This window comes from Propithecus coquereli, unplaced genomic scaffold, assembly GCF_000956105.1.
Source record: "Propithecus coquereli isolate 6110/MARCELLA unplaced genomic scaffold, Pcoq_1.0 Scaffold108, whole genome shotgun sequence".
Classification (NCBI taxonomy): Eukaryota; Metazoa; Chordata; class Mammalia; order Primates; family Indriidae; genus Propithecus; species Propithecus coquereli.
Genome location: NW_012134747.1, coordinates 264,242 through 287,559, shown reverse-complemented (window position 1 = coordinate 287,559; position 23,318 = coordinate 264,242). Strand labels below are relative to the sequence as shown.

Sequence of the window (23,318 nt, the reverse complement as noted above, 5' to 3'; positions counted from 1 at the left end):
CAGACTCAAAACCTTAAGAGGGTCCCATTTTTCTACCGAGACAGTCCCAACTCCTCTGTCTGACTTTCAAGGTCTACCATTAATTGGCTCTTGTCTCTCTCTGAACCCTATTACACACAACACCCTTAGGCACATTCCTACCTCTTCATCCAAAGCATGTCTTGGCTAATTTGTGAGTTCGCCAATATCATTCCCACCTCTGTGCCTTTATTTATGCCATTCCCCTCTCTTAGAGAGCCTTACCTTCTTTCTCTGTCTTCCCTCTAAGCCCTGTTCAAGTATTACACATTCAATGCATACTCTCTGAACTGTCATATTGACTGTTTCATTGTGGAATATGACTCTATTATTCACTCTCTTGAATTGACCTCGAATTGTTACCCTATGCAACAAAATGCAAAGCAAACCACTGTAGGCAGTTATTTGCTTGCTTTGTATTTTCTTATCAACTACTTCTTGTTATATAGGGATTTTTCAATTACCCTTAGCCTTACATTAAATATGTATCATGGCTGGGAGTAGTGGTTCACGCCTGTAATCCCAGCACTTGGGAGGCCACGGCAGGGGGATCCTTTGAAGCGAGGAGTTGGAGACTACAGTGAGCTAGGATCACACCACAGTACTCCAGCATGGGCAACAGAGTGAGGCCTTATCTCTAAAAATTATGTGCGTATATATATGAATATATATCAGGCCCTCCATAAATACTTAATAGTCAATGAAATACAGAATAATCAGAATTAATAGGAAACACAAAGTATGAAGACTTGGAAGATTTTCAAAACAAAGCCATACTTAGAAGATAAAATCAGTAATCAAGATAGAAGTCCTTTAGGCATGATGAAAAATTTAAATGACAAAATTGTAAGGCAAACTGGTTAAAAAGAGACAGAGACAGGTCAGCAACAGACTAAAATATATATTTTTCTATGTTTCCTTCTATCATGGCTCTGACTTTCTGGAACACTACAAAACAAGGGAAATGACTTCTTATGACTACTACACAGGCTCACCCATGCTCTGAAATAATTAATATTATCTGCAAATTATAGTCACATATGTGCTTATGCATCCAGAGTTGTAGTTGACATTTTACAAAATGATGCAAAAGATTCTGTTCATATCCAGTTTTCCAAATTTGATGAGTAGCTTTTCAGAACAGAAAACTGGAATGAGTATGGTGGAGAGTGATCAAGAAGGTCATGACCCCTGCCCTTGGAGCTTTCAATGTATGTAGTTAGGAGAAAGCACTTGTACCCATGCACAATTAAATAGGTCTTTGGCAGAGCAACATGTGAATGAATGAATGCAGATTACTATAATACTGTATGTGTATCCATGTTGAGTCGATACTAATGAAAAGGAATAAAAAGAATTAGGTAGAAGATTTTCAAAACAAAGCCAGTAAAAGAGATGAACTTAGTTTCATAGGGAGGAAGAAGGAAAACATTCTAGCTCATACAAGGTCATGGAAGTATTAATAGAAGAAAATAACTTATCACAGTGTACCCGGTAGAGTATACATTATTATTATGATTGTTATTAGTGTTCCCATTTGATAAATGGGAGATAGCTGGACATTTAAATTAACTTGCCCCAAGTTATATGGTGAGTTACTGGTGCAGCTAAAATTAGTGACATTTTAGGGACAGTTTACATTATGAAATACTGAAGCTATACATTTTTTGAATAAATGCAAGGTACTTCCTGGACAATAATGAGTAGAAACTAAAATACGTTCTTAAAATGCTTGCTTCACAAATATTGCAAAAGACAGGGCAAGGAGCCTTCTTATTCCCCTAATGAAGAATATCAGAGTATTTATTTTAAAAAAATAAAAGAAGAATCATTAACAGTATTTCCTGAGGGAGAATATAGACTTCCAGTCTACATCAGAATTCCACATTACTATCCGAATTCAAAGATTAAGGGCGTGTTTTGCCCACACCCTAAATTTTTGGGAACACAGGCCGTACATTATGTAAGTTCTACTGAGGAGGATAATGTAACTGTTCTCTTTATGGAAGAGCCTTTATTCTGATCCATAACATATATATTTTTAAATGCACCTAGTCCATTAGCCAAACTGATAGATTAGCACCCACAGTAACATACTTCTTTGTAACTCTACATCTGCCAGCTCCTATAAATGGTAGCATTTACACAAGACCAAAAAATCTCTTGGAATGACCAATATACTTGTTTCAATAATCTGCAAAGCCATAAAACAAGAATTGTGCAGAATAGAAGAGTAGCTGGTTTCAAATCCTATTTCATTTTCCTCCCAGCCCACTACAGATTGCCTAGCACAGCACTATATAGTATGGGCCTTTGTGGAGGCTTCTATTTCCCACCTGTATTTCTTTTTCTTTTTCCAGCAACAGTCTGCCTTTGTGCCAACTCCTAAATAACCATAAATTTTGTTCTTATAAACCTTAATGAATGCTTGGCCAAGATGCTGTAACTATTGGCTTCTACATTGGAGCATAAATGGAAAGAAAAAAAAAAGTGTGCACTGTGAAAAACTGGATAAAATGGAAAAAAGATCACAGCAAACCCAAAGTCGCAATTTGCCTTTAATGTGAAGGAGGCCTTGTTTTCACGGTGTGGCAGCTTTCAGGGGTTTTAATCTCAAAGTGGCTGATCAATTTAAGGTAAGTGGCAGACATTTGGCCTGGTTCCCAGGCTTTGCTTTGCTGCTCTGAGAAAAGAAAGGATTCAGTCAGACACACAGACAACAGGCATCATCAGCGGCTCCCACATTCCAAGCATTTTAACACAGATTAGGTTGGCATGATTCTACTGTTTACTGAAATCTCCTAGGTGTTGCATTTTTCCTTTTCCTTGCTGTGGTTATCCAAGATGGTTTTCTCAGGTCAAGACCTTCATATGCCAAATAGCTTGCAGGTCTGCAAAGGGAAAAGAAGAGCAGGGGTCAGGACTTCCGATTAAAATGCTATTTCCCTTGCTTACTACAAAATATGAGACTTCAGACAGCAGGTAATTGAGCACTGAATTTTTTGCCTAAGGCATACATTGAGACAGGAACTGTTTTACATGCATGCCTGAGGGGGAAAAAAAAGAAGATAATTTCTTTAACAAGGACAAACTTAATTCAACTAGGAATGCCCAACGGATTAACAGGGTGATTTGTAGTTATTTTTGCTTCAGATTCTATAATCATGAGTCTTACACATATGTTGAGCAAGCTTACAACCAATATAGTCCATTTTTTAATTAATATTTTCACATCATATCCTCTATTTTTTCAAAACAGTAATAGTAAATGAGTTCAACCCCTTTCTACTCTCTTACCTTCTTGGCAAAAGTGAATTTTCTCAATACATTTGACCTATAGACTAAATTAAATAAAATATGCATCCCATTGATTAGGCCAAAAAATGGATAAATTGTCTCTCACGCATTTGGGCTATAACATGCTGTATGGAACATTAAAGATATTTTTGTCTTTAATATATTCAAGAACACATTTTCTTTAGTCATCTTCATGGCAGATCTCCTCATCTTTTTTTCTGAGAATTTTATCAAAATAAGAAACTAATGTGGATTGTTAAAAATAATTTTTCCATTTATTACACTTTTCAAAAGCAATGTCAAATTATTATACTTACTATACCCAGAAATGCCTTCTTAACATTTCATAAATTTACATTGATATATTTCTTCCCATTGTTATACTTGAGTAATTTATATTAAAAACATGTATTCTTGTTGGTAAGGGTTAGCTTAGTAACTGAATATATGCAAATGTGTCCTTTAAAAAATAATGTACAACTCCTCACTGATTAAAGAAAAACAATGGAGACAGATTAGGAGCAGACACCAGCCATCCTGCTGCGGCCACCACTGCTGTACGTTTTCTCAGCATGTGATACCTGGAACTGCAGCAGCCATCTTGCAACCATGAAGACAGCCAGCCTAAGAGGCCGAGCTAGAGTGCTGAGGATGGCAGACAGAGAAGATGGAAGACGTATGGTTTTCAATTATGTCATTGGGCCATAGAACCCACAATCCTGGATCCACCCAACTTGGGATTTCTTCTTGTGTGAGATAATAGATTCCCTTTCATTCATGCAATCATATTTTTTGAGTATCTACCGTGTCCCAGACCCTGTTCTAGGTGCTATATATAAACTCAGTGAATAAATCATATGATCCCTCCCCTGTGGAGCTCACATTCTTGCTGAGAGAGATAATAAACTAAAAACATAAGTAAGAAAGTCCCACAGTATGTTAGGAAGTAGTAAGTGGGGAAAAAAAATTAAGTGGAGCAAGGCAAAAAGGAACAGGAGTTCTGGGGTCAAGGGGACAGGTTTTGGTGTTGAATGAAGTGAGGGTTGGTTGGCCTCACTAAGAAAGTGAGATTTGAACAAACACTTGAAGGAAGTGAAGGACTTATCCTTTAAGCTGGTGGAAGGTGGGTTTTTATTTTTCTTATTGTTGACAATCAATAATAAGAGAGGGAGACATGGAAGGAGAAAGAGAGAGATTTGGAGTATGTCTAATGCAAGTTCCTTCTCAATTCTTCCCAGTTCTAGCAAACCAAAACTCTCCTTCCTTTGCTTTAGTTTGAGCTGTGTTTCTTTCACTTGCCACCAAAAAAAGACACACTAATATGTTTTCTGTTGATCACAAAGAAACTATCCCTGGTTCTAGGAAGAGCAAGTCCAGATTCATACTGGGTCCTATTTCCATCCTTTATGTAAAGCGCTTTATTGCCCACACTGGAAGTGTCCAGGCACACATAAAAGCATGCCCTGTGAGGCTTCCAGCTTCTCAAGTGCAGTGGGAAGATGTTCAGGACCAGGATGAAGCTAAAAAGAGAAGCTCTATATTGAAAGTGGTAGTAAAAACTGAGGGACATACTCCAAAAGGGGCAGTCCACAGAAAGAAAGGTAAAATAAATAACAGAGAAGAAGAGCTGAACAACTAGAAAATGTATACTGTATCTAGGAGGTAGGAACAGGAAATACTCGATAGGAACAACCCCATCTATCACAGAGATATTGATGCATTTATTACACTGTGTTTGCTATGGACAAAGTTCTAAAATGTGCTATTCTTATACATAAAGGACCTAATATATTGTCATTTTGTCACTGGCTCAATGCAGAAAGGTGAGGATGAGACTTGCTTATCTGCATTGCCTACAAAACCCACTATGTAGCACCTGAACATCCCAAAGATAGGAAGTGGGCAAAGCAGAACATACAGTGTACTTATGCTTCCCATTTCTAGCTGAAGAACAATGCCAGCTCTCACACTTAGTTGACATTGGGCAATGTTTCTGTCCCTTTGTCTCCTTGTTTGTAAAATGGATACAATAATAATACCCGCCTCGTAAGAATCTCATAGGGTTATTGTGATTAAAGGACATAATGCATGTAAATAATAGAAACACAATCTTTTGATTTGGTAAGTGCTCCATAAATATTAGCTGTATACATTTATTATATCTCCTTGCATTTGGTTTTCATTAGGAAGCTTACCATTATGAGTTTATTTTACAATTTGAATGCCAGATATGAGACATGTGGATACTGTGTGATTATGGATATTAATTAGAGAACGTGTGTGTTGTTACGTATTTCGAAGTGTCTTAGTCTGTTCAGGCTGCTATAACAAAATACCTTACGTGGGTTATTTATAAGCAACAGAAATTTATTTCTCACAGTTTTGGAGACTGGAAAGTCCAAGATCAAGGCATCAGCAGATTCAGTGTCTGGTGAGGAATCCCTGCTTCATAGATGACACCTTGTTGCTGTGTCCTCAGATGGCAGAAGGTGTGAGGCAGCTTCCTGTGACTTCTTTTATGAGGACACTAATCCCATTCACAAAGGCGCAGCCCTCATGACTTAATCAATTCTCTCAAAACCCGACTTCCTAATCCTACCACCTTGGATCTTGGGTTCCAACATATGAATTTTGGGGGATACCAACATTCAGACCATAGCAGGGAGGATGGAACAGTGCGTGTGTGCATGTATGTACATGAATGCTTATGCACGCTCACGTCTTGATTTCTCATGGTATCATCATACTCTCAGTTACCCAACTGGAAAGCCCCCCGTCATCTTGATTCCCCCCTCATCTTTCTTCCAGGTCCAATTAGTCATTGAATCTAAGGGTGGCAGGTGAGGTGTCATTAAAAGCCAAAGTCAGCTTTGGAATTAGAACTCCAGGTTAAATCTGTTACTATTAAAATTTTTCTGTGACACTAAGCAAATCAATCTCTCAGAGCCCCAGTTCCTCACCTTAAACCAGCAAGAATACTACATAGGCTCCTAGCACTGTACCTCAGTATACTTTGCTGAGTCTGTATCTTCTTACATTATGTATTTAAAACGTGTGCCTTTCTTTTGTTTCCTTTCCCACCCTGGAGCAGGCCCTCATTCCCTGTCAACCAAGGCTCAGCCTCCAACCTGAGCATCCAGTTTTCTCTGACCCAGCTAAAATTATGCACTGTCACCACATTAAAAAATAATCTCTCACTGCATTGCAGTTTATTTAGTGGTATTTTTGAAGCAAACCACCAAAAATACCAAACTCTGATATTTCTTTTTCATACTTTTAGGTACATACGTTGTCAATATTATCATTCATGTCTGACCCTAAGAAAACTTTTACTTGCATAAATATTCTTAATTATTCTTTGTTAATTCACTTTCTCTGTGCCCTATGGGTACTTTCTCTTCTCAAGCCTATATACTTCTCTAAGATACTAAGATAAATGAGTCCAAAAAAATCCTGGCTCTACCATTCACTTGCTATAACATTCGTAAGAGCTACAATTTATTGTGTCCTCACATGGCAATCTGCTAAGATTTATATGTATTATCTTGTTTAATCCTCACAATCCTATGAAATATTCTTATTGTCATTTTACAGGTAGGAAAACTGTAGCTTAGAAAAATTAAACATTTCCCATTATACAGATAGAAAGTGATAGAGAACAGATTTGAACTCAGATCGAAGGTGGACCCCTTAAGATCTCAGCTACTCTGCCTGTTTTACATCCTTGGAGAAATAAGAGCAATGGCTCTGCTATCAGACTGGCTACAAAAGAGGCAACTAAGACTTGCCAGGGGCATTAACTACTTATAAATAATGTCCTCAGAAATTTTTGCTACTCATTGTAGATAGCTACTCAACTATAAAGTATTAATACTATCACTTAGTTTATAGAGTTGACAGCAGTATGACTTGAATTATTGCCTCAATGTAGATAAAGTGCCAGTATAGTTTCTGGTACCAAGTAGACACCTAATATATGTTAGTTCCCTTCATGATGCCCTAAGCTCCCCCTCATCAGTTAAATACTTGCTGCAACATCTGGATTGTTTTCATTTAGTGCTGTCTGTGGGTAACCTCCATGCTGTCATAGTTTGAACCACTCTCTGTCTACACACTGACTCAAAAATATACATCTCTAGCTCAAATCTTTCTCCTGACACATAGATTCATCATCTTCCTGGGTATCTCTTGGATGCTCCATAGGTAGCCTCATCAGTTAAGATGATTCTTGTTGCCAGAAAACTAAAAATTCACTTCCAACCAGCTTCAGCAATTAAGAAGATTTTACTGGCTTGCATTACTGAAAAGTTCAGAGCTGCAGCTCCACTGTGTGTGAGTGTGTGTGTGTGAGATTCTTTCAGCACCATCTTCCTACAGGTGATGGCTTCATCCTCGGATTGGCTTCCCCCACAGCCACAAGATGGCTGCTAGCAGAAACTGGGCCACATATTGCCTCACACACAGGGAGAGAAAACTGCTTCCCTCGTCTATAGAATAACCGCCTCCCACCCCCAATCTTCACTGTCTAAACATACCTGTACCAATCATTGTGACAAGGAAAGAATCAGATGTTGATTGGCCTAGTTCTGGATTATGTGATATTCCTGAATCCCTTGGGTAGCAAGGGAAATGGGATTATCCTAATTGGCTTGGCCCATTCAGGGCTCATCTCTAACATCAAAAGTCAAGGTTTTTCTACCCAAACCCATTATTTCTGCACAATGGAGGTGAAGTAAAATGGATGTGCATTATAGATACTGTTAAGGGTTGAATTATGTCACCCAAGAAGATACGTTGAAATCCTAACCCTCAGTACTTATAAATGTGATCTTATTTGAAAATAGAGTCTTTGCAGATGTGACCAAGTTAAGATGAGATCATTAGGGTGGTCCCTAATCCAATATAACTGGTGTCCTTAGAAGTAGAGAGGAATTTGGACACAAACACACAGAAAAGGGGCCATGTGATGAGAGAGATAGAGATTGGAGTGATGCAGCTGCAAACCAAGGAACACCGTGGGTTGATGGCCACCACTAGAAGCTAGGAAAAGATGAGGAAGGATTCTCTCCTAGAGGTTTCAGAGGGAGCATGGTTCTGATTGACACTTTCATTTTGGACTTTCACCCACCAGAACTGTGATACGATAAATTTCCATTGCTTTAATCCACCCAGTTTGTGGTACTTTGTTATGGAAATTCTAGGAAACTAATGCAGATGCCTTCCCACGTATTGCCCCCATTACTTTATGAATACTTCTACCATAGAATTTAACATACCATTTTACAATTTTATATTTTTCCAGTATCTCTTCCCACTTGGACTATAATATCCTTGAAGATAAGGATCACATCTTAATTGCCTTTGTGTCCCCAAGGCATAAAAGTATGTGACCATTCTTGAGTTAAGTAATTATTAATGAATGAATGAACTTCAAATAAGTAGTTATGAATTCTACATCAGACAATGCTACTAACTAACTTGATCTTGATTCAGTCACTTAACATTTCTGGCCATACAGTTTTTAGTCTGTAAGTCAAGGGTGAGGGTGTTTTACTAGATGGACGCTGTATGACCCAATCCAAGTATCATACTAAAACACTAAATAAAAATGTGTCTAGTTTTGTTCCGCACACCAGAAAATTGATTAAAAACCTAAAAGGACAGAGCAAGTCCTGTGAAAGGAAGGAGTGTTCACTCTAGACTCAAGGGAGGCTTGATGATTCTTATCATGGGACAAGGGTTTTACAGAGAGATTCACTGGCCATTTATTCTCCATGGATTTAAAAGAGCGAAAACAAACAACATATGAAGTTAAATGTAATTCTAGAGATATTTTGATGGGACACAAGGAAGAATTTACTGATGTCTAAGGAGGAAAAAATTGTTGGAATAAGAGAGAAAAATGTCTCAGAAGATCTTTGAAAGTTCATTTATGTCCTAGGTAATTTATATACACACCTGCCCAAAGCAACAGACTGAGCCAAGTAATTGATCAATATTTCTTCTAATGCTGTTGGTCTGGAGATTTCTTTTTCCTTGATCCAAGCTAAAGAAATATATCTCTCTGTGCAATGCAGCATGTTTCTCCTGTCACAGGAGCCCAGATTGTGGTCCTTATGTTTATGAGATCATCAGGTTACTTTCTAATTTCTCCTAACTACTATTAATATGACCCTGCCTTTCATCAACCTAGCCTACCTGAGAAACTTTCAAATAAAACAGAATGAAATGAAAAAACCATCAGCTGGCCCCTGTATTTGACCCTCTTTCGTTAGTAACATTGATATTAAAATATTTAAAATAATATTAATAATTAATATTAATATAATTAATATGTACAAATACACAAACATACAGATATACAGTTAACCCTTGAACAACACAGAGGTTAGAAGCACTGACCCCCGAGCAGTTGAAAATCCACGTATAATTTGACTCCCCCAAAACTTAACTACCAGTAGCCTACTATTGACTGGAAGCTTTGCCAATAACATAAACAGTTGATTAACACATATTTTGTACATTATATGTATTATATACCGTATTGTTACAAGAAATCAAGCTAGAGAAAAGAAAATGTTATTAAGAAAATTATGAGGAAGAGAAAATACATTTACAGAACTGTACTGTATTTATCGATACCATAAGTTCACATCATCTGTTTACAAGATGAATTGTCTGTCTGAAATGGCAGACAACCCCAGCTGCAGACCTCAATCTACAGTACATATTCAAGAAATTCAACTTTTTCTTGTAATGTCATGAGTTTTCTTTGCTTCTTGGGGGCACTTCCACCATCATTAGTGGCACTTCATACGGGCCCCATGGTGTTATTCAAGTGTAAGGTATTGCACTAAATACAATTAAAAGAAAAAAACACAACTACCAAGAGAGATCACTTTTTATTGCTATACACAATTTACTGGAGAAATGAACTGCTCATTCAGAGATGATTAGCTTCAAGCAGATACTTGCAACACCTGAGCTCACTGCAATGGTAACAAGAGATGGCTGTGAAATTATTACAGTAGTATGAACTATAATTTTATGCAGTTATGATTTAATAGTGCATCTTTACATTTGTTTACATTTCTCTTGACTATAAATGGTGCCATTTACCATGTGTGTTCGTGTGCGTGTTTTGATAAATTGTAACTTTTTATAATAGATTCATGTATATTTTATGGTAGTAAATGATAAAATAAACTAGTATCTACATATATTTTATGCATTCATAACATATCTAACTTTTTCTTAATTTACATAGTTCGTGAGTTTTCCAAATTGTCACAAATCTCCGAAAAATTTTGCAATGTATTTATTGAAAAATATCCATGTATAAGTGGACCCACGCAGTTCAAACCTGTGTTGTTCAAAGGTCAACTGTACACACACCTATGTATAATGATATAAAAATGTTTCAAGAATCCCATAACAGGCCGGGCGCGGTGGCTCACACCTGTAATCTTAGCTCTCTGGGAGGCTGAGGGGGGCGGATTGTTTGAGCTCAGGAGTTCGAGACCAGCCTGAGCAAGAGCGAGACCCCGTTTCTACTAAAAATAGAAAGAAATTAATCGGACAACTAAAAATACATAGAAAAAATTAGCCAGGCATGGTGGCGCATGCCTGTACTCCCAGCTACTCGGGAGGCTGAGGCAGGAGGATCACTTGAGCCCAGGAGTTTGAGGTTGCTGTGAGCTAGGATGACGCCATGGCACTCTAGCCCGGGCAACACAGTGAGACTCTGTCTCAAAAAAAAAAGAAAAAAAATTATACTTGAGTCTTAAAACTAACATATAATGATCTCTAGTTTCTATGACTCCAACCTATCATTCCTAACCCTAAAGCAAATAGTGAGGCCCTGCTGATATCAAGATGCACTCTTACTACAGACAGTTTGAAGTTCTTCCTATGCCCAACAAGTTAATAATAGCCAATATTTTAAGGACCCTTGCTGTGTGCCAGACACCATACTGAATGCTTGCATGTATTAACATGTTTAAGGTCTCTCAATACCCTAAGAGATAGCTATTATTAAGCTACATTACAAATAAGAAATTAACTTTTCCAAGGTCACTGTATCAGTCAATATCCTTAGTTACATTTAAATGAAACCAACAACCTGGTTTAAGCAAAAGAGAATGTATTTAAAAGGGCAATGCATAATTCCCAGAATTGCCAGGATGGCCAAGTTGAAGACTCTGCAGTCACAAACAATACCCCAAATCAAGTCATGAAGCTGGTCCAGTGGGAAAACACAGTTTTACTGCCCGGCACTGAATAGTGTGATGCACTCTGCGACACCAACGGCCCTGGAACCCAGACATGGCCACCAGCAAAACTTCCACTGCTCTGCTGGAGCTGGCCAGAACTTCTGCCACGAGCACCACCACCAAGAATGACTTTCAGTTCCCACAACACCGACCATGTTATGAGCACACGATTCATGCTCTGGGGCAAAAAAGAATGATACATGCACTCATAAAATCACAAGTCTGGAAGGTGCCAAGCAGGGATTTGAACCCAGTCGGCTTGGTTCCAATACCCAGGGGCTCAAATATTATGCTTAGCTGTCTCCAAATGGGTGGGTAATGTTATCTTACCATTTTAAGGACCAGGTGAGGCAAGCAAATCCAACAACACCTTATGTCACCATATCATTTATCAGAAAGCTTTGAAAATGTATTGCTTAACTAGAGACAGAATAAAACTATTCATATGACAGATCGGGTTTCTGAAAATCACCAAGTGCTTTAACGAAGGCAGGCAGGGAGGACCCGTGTGACAGCTCATCCGAGAGCCAAAACTGCACCTTGTGGGGCCATGTGGCTGCATGCTGATTCAGAAGAGGGGTAGGGAGGGGTGACTGCTTCTGATTCACCAAGACCACATCCTGCCCCTCCCTCATTTTTTTCCCCTGGAAGCTGCCCATCAATCTTCTTAGTGAGATCTCCACCCGAAGCATGTGGCTCAGGTATTTGCAGAGCATGTCTGTGAACCTAAGTCCCATTTTCCAGGAACATTTGGCCCTGCTTCTTTCAGTGGCATGTATGTGTGAAGTTGACTATGACTAAGTGTGAAGCTGATCTATAGTTTGTGCATGAAGACTCAGGGCTTGATTCAGGTTGTTTATTTTTCAGTGTTTTGGTGTGCACAAACCAATAGCTAACATCATATATATATGCTTTTAAAAATGGTTTTAGCTGATTTAAATCAGAAAGAAAAGTCTTAATTTAATCACACAATACCAGCTAGATAACAATTTGGGAGAAATGTGTTCTTTATGAGAATTGTGTAGACACATACTCATTATTGTCAAAGACTAAGCAAGCATTTCATCCTGCTCTGATTCATCTTAAAAAGACGTGTGGTAGGCAATTCAAAATACTTCAAATAAAGAATGGGAGGAAAGGTTTTTGTTTGGGTTTTTTTTTTTTTTTTTTTTGGTTAAAGGCAATTTCATAAAATTTGTATCTGTTGGGACTGTTTTGTTTTGTTTTGTTTGGGGTTTTGGGGTTTTTTATTTTTTTATTTTGGTTTGGTTTGGTTTCCATTGAAGGCAGTAGTGGGTGTTGGGATCAGAGAGGCTGTGGTAGTCAATATATGAAGGAATTTGAAAATTTAGGAATCTGAACTTTATTCCGTAGGCAGAGAGTAACTCATAAAGATTTTTTTAATCTAATTTATTCTTACCATTTTTAGCCAAATACAACAAACAGAAAAGTGTGGGAAACACAAGTAAATTTAATTTATAAAAAAAGCAAAAATTATGCAACCACTATTCATGTCAAGAAATAAACTATTGCCAGCAACTCAGAAAGTTCGCTAGCGGTATTTTTTAGTTTTTTAAATTAAGAACTAAGACGGAATAGAGACAAAGCATAAAACATGTATATTCAGTTTAACAGGAATGTTCATAGGATCATAGGTCATAATAGCCAACAAGTGGATACAATCCAAATGTCCATCAACTGATGATGAGTAAATAAAATGTGATATATACATACAAAGAAAGAAGTACTGATACATGCTACAACATGGATAACCTTTGAAAACATGCCAAATGAAAGAAACCAGTCATAAATGAACACATATTGCATGGTTCCATTTATATTAAATGTCCAGAACAGGCAAGTCTATAGAAACAGAAAGTAAATTAGTGATTGCCTAAGGCTGGGGATAGGGGTTGGGGAGAAATGGGGAATGACTGCTAATGGGTACAGAGATTTTGGGGGGGGGTGATAAAAATGTTGGGGAATCGGTGGCATTTGGTGTCCAATGCTATGAATATACTGAAAATCATTCAATTGTACACTTTAAATAGGTGATTATATGGATGTGAACTATATCTTTAAAAAACTGTTATTTTTTAAAAATGCAATGAAATTAAATTAAATTAAAAACTGGATGAGGGAAAGAGTGCCCAGCCATATCCCTAGACTGAATGGAATAGGGTAAATACAAAGGTGTGCTGTTATTCAATATATGGAAAACTGGTTAACCCTTCATCCAAGTCTTTTGTTTACTTATCTTTTTTAATTTAAATTTTTATTTTCAATTGACAAATAATCATACACATTCATGCGGTTAAATATGATTGATTTTATATATGTATATATTGTGGAATGAGTATATCAAGGTAATTAACATGTCCATCACTCCACATACCCATCATATTTTTGTAGTAAGAATATTTAAAATCTATCCTTTTAGCAATTTTGAAATAAAAAACACATTATTATTAACTATGGTCACCTTGCTGTGCAATAGATTGTGAAAACTTATTCTTCCTATCTAACTGCAACTTTTGTACCTTTTGGTCAACTTCTCATTCCCTATCCACATCTCCACCCCCAGCTCCTGATAACCACCATTTTACTCTCTACTTCTATAAATTTGACTTTTTCAGATCCTGCATATAAGTAAAATCATGCCATATTTGTCTTTTTGTGCCTGGGTTATTTCACTTAGCATAATGTCTTCCAGGTTAATCCATATTGTCACAATGGCACAACAGAATTTTCTTATTTTTCAAGAAAAATAAAAAATATTTTGTATTCCATTGTCCATATACCCCACGTTTTCTTTATTTGCACATCCTTGCCAACACTTACTATCTTTTACCTTTTTGATAATAGCAATTCTAACAGATGTGAGGGGATATCTCATTGTTATTTTAATTTGCATTTCCCTGATGATTAGCTATGTTGAGCATTTTTTCATATACTTGTTGGCCATTGGTATGCCTTCTTTTGAGAAATGTCTATTTAAGTCCTATGCCCATTATTTAATCAGGTTATTTGTTTTCGTACAATTGATTTGTTTGAGTTCCTTATATATTTTGCATATCAACCCCTTATTAGATGTATGATTTGCAAATATTTTCTCCCATTCTATGGATTGTTTCCTTTGCTGTAAAGACACTTTTTAGTTCAATATAGTCCCTTGTTGGATGAACAGTTTGCAAATATATTCTGCCATTCAACAGGTTATTTCTTCACTCTGTTGATTGTTTCTGTTACAGTGCAAAATTTAGTGTAATATAGTCTTGTTTGTCTATTCCTGTTCCTGCTAAGACCTTTTGAGGTCTTAGCAATGAAATCTTTGCCTAGATCAATGTCCTAAAGTGTTTTCCCTGTTTTCTTCTAGTAGTATGATAGTTTTGGGTCTTATGTTTAAGTGTTTAATACATCCAGAGATGATTTTTGTATATGATAAGAGATGGGGTCCAGTTTCATTCTTCTGCATATGATGTCCACTTTTCCCAACACCATTTATTGAAGAAGGTGTCCTTTCCCCATTGTATGTTCTTGGCACCTTTGTTGAATAACACTTGGTTGCAAATACATGGTTTTATTTCTAGATTCTCTAGTCTGTTCCATTGGTCTATACGTCTGTTTTTATACCAGTACCATGCTATCTGGGTTATTATAGTCTTGTAATATATTTTGAAGTCAGTTAGTGTGATATTTCCAGCTTCATACTTTTTGCTAAGATTTGCTTTAGCTAATAAGGGTCTTTTTTGGTTCCATACAAATTTTAGGATAGTTTTTTTCTATTTTGTTGAACAATGATGTTGGTATTTTGATAGGGATTACATTGAATCTGTAGATTGTTTTGGGCAGTATGGTCAGTTTAACAATATTAATTCTTCTAATCCATGAGCATGGGATGTCTTTCCATTTGTTTGCAACCTCTTCAATTTCTTTCATCAGTGTTTTATAGTTTTCCTTGTAGAGATCTTTCACATCCTTGTTTAAATTTATTTCTCTGTATTTCATATATTTTTGTAGCTATTGTAAATGGGATTGCCTTCTTGATTTCTTTCTGAGCCAGTTCATTATTTGTGTACAGAAACACTGGTGATTTTTGTACATTAATTTTGTATACTGAAACACTACTGAATGTATTTGTCAAATCTAAGAATTTTTTGGTGGAGTCTTTAGGTTTTTCTAAATATAAGATCATATCATTGACAAAAAGGAATAATTTGGCTTCTTCTTTTCCAATACGGATGCCTTTTATTATAATTTTTCTTTCTCTTGCCTGAAGCTCTGGCTAGGACCTCCAGTGCTATGTTCAATAGGGATGGTGAAAGTGGGCATCCACTTCTTGTTCCAGTTCTTAGGAGAAAGACTTTCAGCTTTTCCCTATTCAATATGATGTTAGCTGTGAGTTTGTCATACGTGGCCTTTATTATGTTGCAGTACGGTCCTTCCATGCCTAGCTTGTTGAGAGTTTTATCATGAAGGGATATTGAATTTTATCAAATGCTTTTTCTATATCTATTGAGATGATCATATGGTTTTTGGTCTTCATTCTGTTGATGTGATGTATCACATCTATTGATTTGTATATGTTGAGCCACCCTTGCATTCCTAGGATAAATTCCACTTGATCATTGTGTATTTTTTTATATTTTGTTGGATTTGGTTTGCTAGTATTTTGTTGAAAAGTTATGCATCTATATTCATCAGGGATATTGGCCTATAGTTTTCTTTTTTTGTTATGTCCTTATCTGATGTTGGTATGAGGATAACGATGGCTTTGTAGAATGAGTTAGGAATAATTTCGTCCTCTTCAATTTTTTTGGAATAGTTGAGGAAATTTGGTGTTAGTTCTTATTTGAAAGTTTGGGAGAATTTGGAAATGAATCCATCCAGTCCTGGACTTTTCTTTGTTGGGAGACTTTTTATTACTGATTCAATGTCATTACTCATTATCGATTTGTTCAGGTGTTCTATTTTTTTCTGATTGAATCTTTTGTAGGTTGTATGTGTCCAGAAATTTATCTATTTCCTCTAGGCTTTTAAATTTGTTAGTGTATAGTTGTTCACAATAGTCTCTGGTTATCTTTTTTATTTCTGTGTTATCCATTGTAATGTCTCCTTTTCATTTCTGATTTTGTTTATTTGGGTCTTCTCTCTTTTCTTCGTGGGTGGTCTAGCAAGTGGTTTATTGATTTTGTTTATCTTTTCAAAAAACCAACTTTCCCTTTTGTCAATACATTGTAGTTTTTTGTTAGTCTCTGTTTCGTTTAGTTCTGCTCTGATCTTTATTATTTCTTTCCTTCTACTAATTTTGGATTTGGTTTGTTCTTGCTTTTCTAGTTTCTTGGGATGCATCATTAGATTGTTTATTTGAAATCTTTTTACTTTTTTGATGTAGACATTTATTGCTATAAACTTCCTTCTTAGCATTGCTTTAACTGTGTCCCATATGTTTTTGTATTTTGTGTTTCAGTTTTCATTTGTTTCAAGAAATTTTTTTGATTCACTCCTTAATTTCTTCCTTGACCCAATTGTCATTCAGGAGAACATTGTTTAATTTCCATGTATTTGTAAAGTTTCCAAAGTTCCTCTTTTTATTGATTTCTAGTTTTATTCCATTGTGCTCTGAGAAGATACTTGATATGATTTTTATTTTTAAAAGTTTGTTAAGACTTATTTTGTGTCCTAACAAATTATCTATCCAGGAGAATGTTTAGTGTGCTGATGAGAAGAATGTGTATTCTGTAGCTTTTAGATAAAATGTTCTGTAATTGTCTGTTAAGCCCATTTAGTCTAATGTACAGTTTAAATTAAATAATTCTTTGTTAATTTTCTGCCTAGATGATCTGTCTAATGCTGAGGATGGGATGTTGAGGTCCCTAACTGTTATTGTATTGGAATCTATCTCTTCCTTTAAAGATAATAATATTTGCTTTATATATCTGGGTGCTCTGGTATTGGATGCATGTATGTTTAAAATTGCTATATCCTCTTGCTGAATTTATCTCTGTATCATTATATTAAATATAATGACTTTCTTTGTCTTTTTTACTGCTTTTGTCTTAAAGTTTGTTTTATCTAATATACATATAGCTACTCCTACTCATTTTTGGTTTCAGTTTGCATGGAATATCTTTTTCCATCCCATTGCTTTCAATCTATATTTATCTTTACAGGTGAGATGAGTTTCTTATAGTTGGGTCACAGGCTTTTAGCCATTCGGCCAGTCTATATTTTTTAAGTGGAAAGTTTAATTCATTTACATTCAAGGTTATGATTCATATGTAAGGGCTTATTCCTGCCATTTTATTAATTGATATCTGGTTGTTTTGTGTATCATTTGTTCATTTCTTTCTCTCTTATTTTTTGACATTATATTTCAGTGGTATTCTGTAGTGGTAACATTTGAGTTTTTTCTCTTCCTTGTTTGTGTGTTTGCTCTACCAGTGGTTTTTATATTTCTGCATGTTTTCATGAATGGTAGTTGTCACTTTTTCACTCCCAATGCAGGACTTCCTTAGGCATTTTTTGTAGGGTTGATCCAGTAGTGATGAATTCCCTCAGCTTTTGCTTCTCTGGGAAAGACTTTACTTCTCCTTCATTTATGAAGAATAACTTTGCTGAATATAGTGTCCTTGGCTGACAGGTTTTTTTCTTTTAGCACTTTGAATATGTCATTCCATTTTCTCCTGGCCTGTAAGATTTCTACTGAGAAGTCCACTGTTATCCTAATGGAGATTTCTTTATAAATGACTAGATGCTTTTCTCTTGGTGTTTTTAGGATTTTCTCTTTTTCTTTGACTTTTGACAGTTTGACTATAATGTGTCATGGAGAAGACCTTTTTAAATTGTATGTATTGGCTGGGTGCGATGGCTCATGCCTGTAATCCTGGCACTCTGGGAGGCCAAGGTAGGAGGATTGCTTGAACCCAGGAGTTTGAGGTTGCTGTGAGCTACGCTGACACCATGGTACTCTAGCCCAGACAACAGAGTAAGACTCTGTCTCAAAAAAAAAAAAAAAAATTGTATCTATTTAGGGGTTTTTGAGCCTCTTGTATCTCAATATCCAAATCTCTTGCTAGACTTCAGAACTTTTCATCTGTTATTTTGTTAAATAGGTTTTTGAACCCTTTCATTTTCTCTTCACCTTCTAGGACAACAAAAATTTGAATATTTAGTCATGTTAGAGTGTCCTATATGTCACATAGGATTTACTCATTTTTTTTTATCTTTACTCTTCATTTTTGTCTGACTGGGTTATTTCAGAGGCCTATCTTCAATTTCTAAGGTTCTTTCTTCTGTTTGATCTAACCTATTGTCAAAGCTTTCTAATATATTTTATATCTCATTCAATGAATTCTTTAGTTTCAGAATTTGTGTTTCATTCTTTTTTTAATGACATCTATCTCTTTGGTAAATTTTTGATTCACATCCTGAATTGTTTTTCTTATTTCTTTGTATTGTTTTTCAGTATATTCTCTTGTATCTCATGGAGTTTCTATAGTATCAATATTTTGAATTCTCTTTCTCAGATTTTATAAATTTCTTTTTGATTCAGATCTGTCATTAGACAATTATTTTTTTTCTTTGGCTGTGTCATATTTCCTTGCTTTTTCATGGTTCCTGTGTCCTTATGTTGATATCTGTGCATCTGGTATAACAGTCACTTCTTTCAGTTTTTTGAATTTGCTTTCATAGGGGAGGACCTTTTCCTGAAGAAGTATCTATGGTGTTGGGCACATTGGTTTTGATTCTGGATGTGTGCAGTAATGTCAACTGTGTATGATTTCTTCTGCTTCAAACAGTGTCAGTAGTGTCTGTGATTTCCTCAGTGGCTCAGGTTGCAATGTTAGTAGAGGCTGTAGTGAAGTTTTCCTAGGGACTAGGATGCCAAGTGGGGCCAGCCTTTGGGCCCCCGTTGTGGCAGCAGTGGCCTGAGTGTGCCTTTCCTTGGGCCCCAGGTGGCATATGCTACATCAGTGTTAGTAGATCCAGGTCCAGGAAGGCCAAGTCATGAGCCTCTGAGTGGTTTGCTCAGCTTTGAGGAATGGCAGTAGTGGGTTGGGTGTGTGGGCAAATTCTTGAATCCTTATGCAACAGGTGTGGCACAGGTGGTGGCTGTAGGAATGGTAAGAAAACATTCTGTGATGGAAGTGGTCTGTGTTAGTGTTTTGGTGGCCACAATGAACTGGGAGGCCAGTCCATCATCCCAAAAGTGGCATATACAGGTGTGTACCAGTTGTCATGTAAGTGGCAGGAGAGGTGGTCCCAATCTCAGAGTCTAGGAGGATTGCTCAGGTGTCAATGGTGGTAGACTGGGCTGGGCAACCCACAGGCACCTGGATGGAGTGTTTGGGAACTTGGGGGGGGTGGAGCTAGGCTGGGTGGACCTGCCCTCAGGTCTCCCAGTGGTGTGTGTAGGTGCTGGCTATTGTAAGCACAGAGAGAGTTCACACAGAGTCCTTGCTCCTCCCCAGGAACCCCACACCCCCAATATGAACTCTCTCTCTGGGTGGTCCCCTGGCACCCATAGAAATGCTCCTGTGGGGGCAGCAGCAGCTGTGCTGTGGCCCTGCCACTGGGGAAGGCAAGGTTATTTTCAGTGTGAGCAGCTGTAGGTAGGTGGCTGGGGGGCACACACTTCACTCACACCTCAAATAGCAGCCCACAGCAGTGGCAGTTGTGGGCAGTGGAATTTGCCCTCAGATCATATGAAAAATCTGTGGCTGCCCCTCTGCTGGGGATGGAGTGGCATTGCTGCCATTGGTGGTAGCAGCTGTGGGCAGGGAGTGTCAATGGGGCTCCAGGGATGTAGGAATGCAGAGGCTATTGAGCCCCAGGGTAGAACACAGTGTGGTGGGGGAAGGGGGTCTCAAAATAGTACCATGCTATCGCTTCTTAGGACTCAGAGGCTTAGGGGACACACAGTGAGCTCTCTCTCTGAAACAATGTCTTTGCATGACCTCCAGGTAGCTCCCTATGTTAGTATCAGGGCCTGCAAGGGTCAAGAGGCTCTCCCATGGCTAGGACTGTTGAAGTCCATGGCAGAAATGTGGAGAACTGGGGGTGTCTCACTTACCCTTTTCCTACATTAGGGAGCCTTTCCAGATTCCCAGCCTAATAGGCTGCCTTTCTTCCCTTTCCTTCCTTGCTTTTGGTGCTTCCCACTTGTCTATTGAATTCCAGTGTTCTTTCATAGATGATCTATTTGAAGTAGAGTTATCTACTTGCTGTTTTGGTTTCTCTCCATAGAAGAGGTGAGTGAGTACTAGATACATCTAGTCAGTCATCTTGAAGCCTTCCTCTCTTCAGTGTTTTGTAGTTTTCAGGATACAGATCTTTCACCTCCTTTGTTAAATTTACTCCTAAGTATTTTAATTGTTTTGTTGCTATTATAAATGGCATTGTTTTCTTAAATTTTTTTGGATAGTTTGTTGTTAGTGTATAGACACACTACTGATTTTTGCACATTGATTTTGTATCCTGCAACTGCATTTAATTTGCTTACCAGTTCTAACAATTTTTTGGTGGAGTCTTTAGGGTTTTCTACATATAAGATTATGTGATTAGCAGAAACAATTTCACTTTTTTCTTTCCTGTTAGAATGCCTTTTATTTATTTCTCTTGCCTGATAGCTCTGACTAGGACTTTCAGTACTATGCTGAAAAGAAGTGGTGAAAATGGGCATCCTTGTATTACTCTTGATTTTAGAGGAAAAGCTTTCAACATTTCACCATTGAGTATGATGTTATCCATGGGCTTGTCATATATGTCCTTTATCATATAGAGGTACATTCCTTCTATACTTAATGTGTTGCAAGTTTTTATCATGAAAAGATGTTGAATTTTATCAAATGCTTTATCTGCATGACCATACAGTTTTTGTCCTTTATTCTATTAATATGATGTATCACACTTATTGATTTGTGTATGCTGAATCATCCTTGAATTCCAGGAATCATGGTAAATAATCCTTTTTATGTACTATTAAATTCAGTTTGCTATTATTTTTTGAGAAATTTTTCATCTGTGTTCATCAGGGATACTGGCCTGTAATCTTCTTTTCTCGTAATGTCCTTGTCTGGCTTTAGGATAATGGTAATATTGTCCTTGTAAAATGAATTTGGAAGTTTTCCCTCCACTTCCATTTTTGGAAGAGTTTGGGAAGCATTGGTGTTAGTTCTTCTTTAAATGTTTGGTAGAATTCAGCTGTGAAGTCATTAGGTCCTGGGTTTTCTTTGATGGAAAACTTTTTACAGTTTCAATCTCCTTACATGTTATTCATTCCGTTTAGCTTTCTTATTTCTTCGTTATTCAGTCTTGGTAAGTTATATGTTTCTAAGAATTTATTCGTTTTTCTAGGTTATCCAATTTAGCCATCATTCTGTTTAAGAAGACTGAATATAGGGCTGCAATCACTTCTGGATTGTAAGGTCTCAGTTGAGAATTGTGCAGCTATCCTGTGGATTTCCCTTTGTAAGTTACCTGATGTTTTTGCCTTATAGCTCCCAGGAGTTCCTCCTTCATGTTAACTTTGGCCAGTCTGATGACAATGTGTTGTGATGACTGCCTCTTCGTAATGTCACTCCCAGGTGTCCTTTGAGCTTCTTGTACCTGGATATCTAAATTTCTAGCAAGACCAGGGAATTTTTCCTCTATTACTCCCTCAAATAGTTTTTCAAACCCTTGTGTGATTTTTTTTCTTCACCCACATGGATGTCTATAATTATTATGTCTGGCCTCTTTACACAATCTCATATTTCTTGTGAGCTTTGTTCCTTCTTCTTAAGTCTCTGTTCTTTATCTCTGACTGACTTGTTTAATTTGAAGGTGTTGTCTTCAAGCTCTGAGATTCTTTCTTCTGCCTGATTTCATCTCTTCTTAAGACTTTCCACTGTGTTTTGTATGTCCTTGAATGAATTTTTCACTTCCAGAAATTCCATTTGATTTTTTTAATAATTCAATTTTTTAGTGGATTTTTCATTCATTTCTTGAATTTTTTAATGGTTTCTTTGTGTTGGCTTTTCATTTTCTCTTGTGTTTCACTGAGATTACTTATAATCCATATTTGGAATTCTTTATCAGAATTCTTGATCAGAATATTTCAATATTCTGATTTTGGTTGGTATCCGTTGCTAGATAGCTAATGTTCCCTTTTGGTGATGACCTCTTCATACTTCTATAATTCTTTCACTGATTCCTTCTCATCTGGAGCAGCTGTTGTTTCTTATTTTTGGATTTTCTTTTGTTTAGGTAATGTCATGCCTAGTTTAATCTCTGAGATAGTAGGTGGTGATTGTGGGTGAGAATCAACCACACCCTATACGATTGAATCAGAAAATGCTGTAAAGGGCATGCAAGTTGACCTCCCTGTCAGTAGGTGGCGCTTGCCAGAAGGATCAAGCTGCAATGTTCTTTTTGGGTCCTTTGAACAGCTCTAGTCCCTCAGAAGAACTCAAATGCCCCACGTGGTGCATGGGGCCCTGGAACTTCAGGTGAGTCCTTATTTTCTGCCACAGCGGAGGCAGGCAGGGGAGTGCAGATGGGTGGGGCTGGCTTGGGTGAGCTTGCCTTCAGGCTCCACAAAAGCTGGCAAAGTATCTGTTTTATAACAGGTCAAAGGTCTGCTCCCAGTTTCTGGGCAAAGCTGCCTGGGAGGGGCTGAAGTGGCCTTACCCAACCAGAAAATCTTGTGGAGGTGGGGCCATTTGAGATTCACAATCTGCAGTCTGA

The 23,318-nt window shown here is 37.2% G+C and overlaps 1 long non-coding RNA gene across 1 annotated transcript in view; it reads right to left on the bottom strand.

Moving 5' to 3' along the window:
• Window positions 1-2,558: 2,558 nt before the first annotated feature.
• LOC105813059 overlaps window positions 2,559-23,318 on the bottom strand; it is a 65,808-nt gene continuing 45,048 nt past the window's right edge. The window contains exon 2 of the long non-coding RNA XR_001137640.1: window positions 2,559-2,909. This is a non-coding gene — a long non-coding RNA (uncharacterized LOC105813059). The remainder of the gene's footprint in view (window positions 2,910-23,318) is intronic.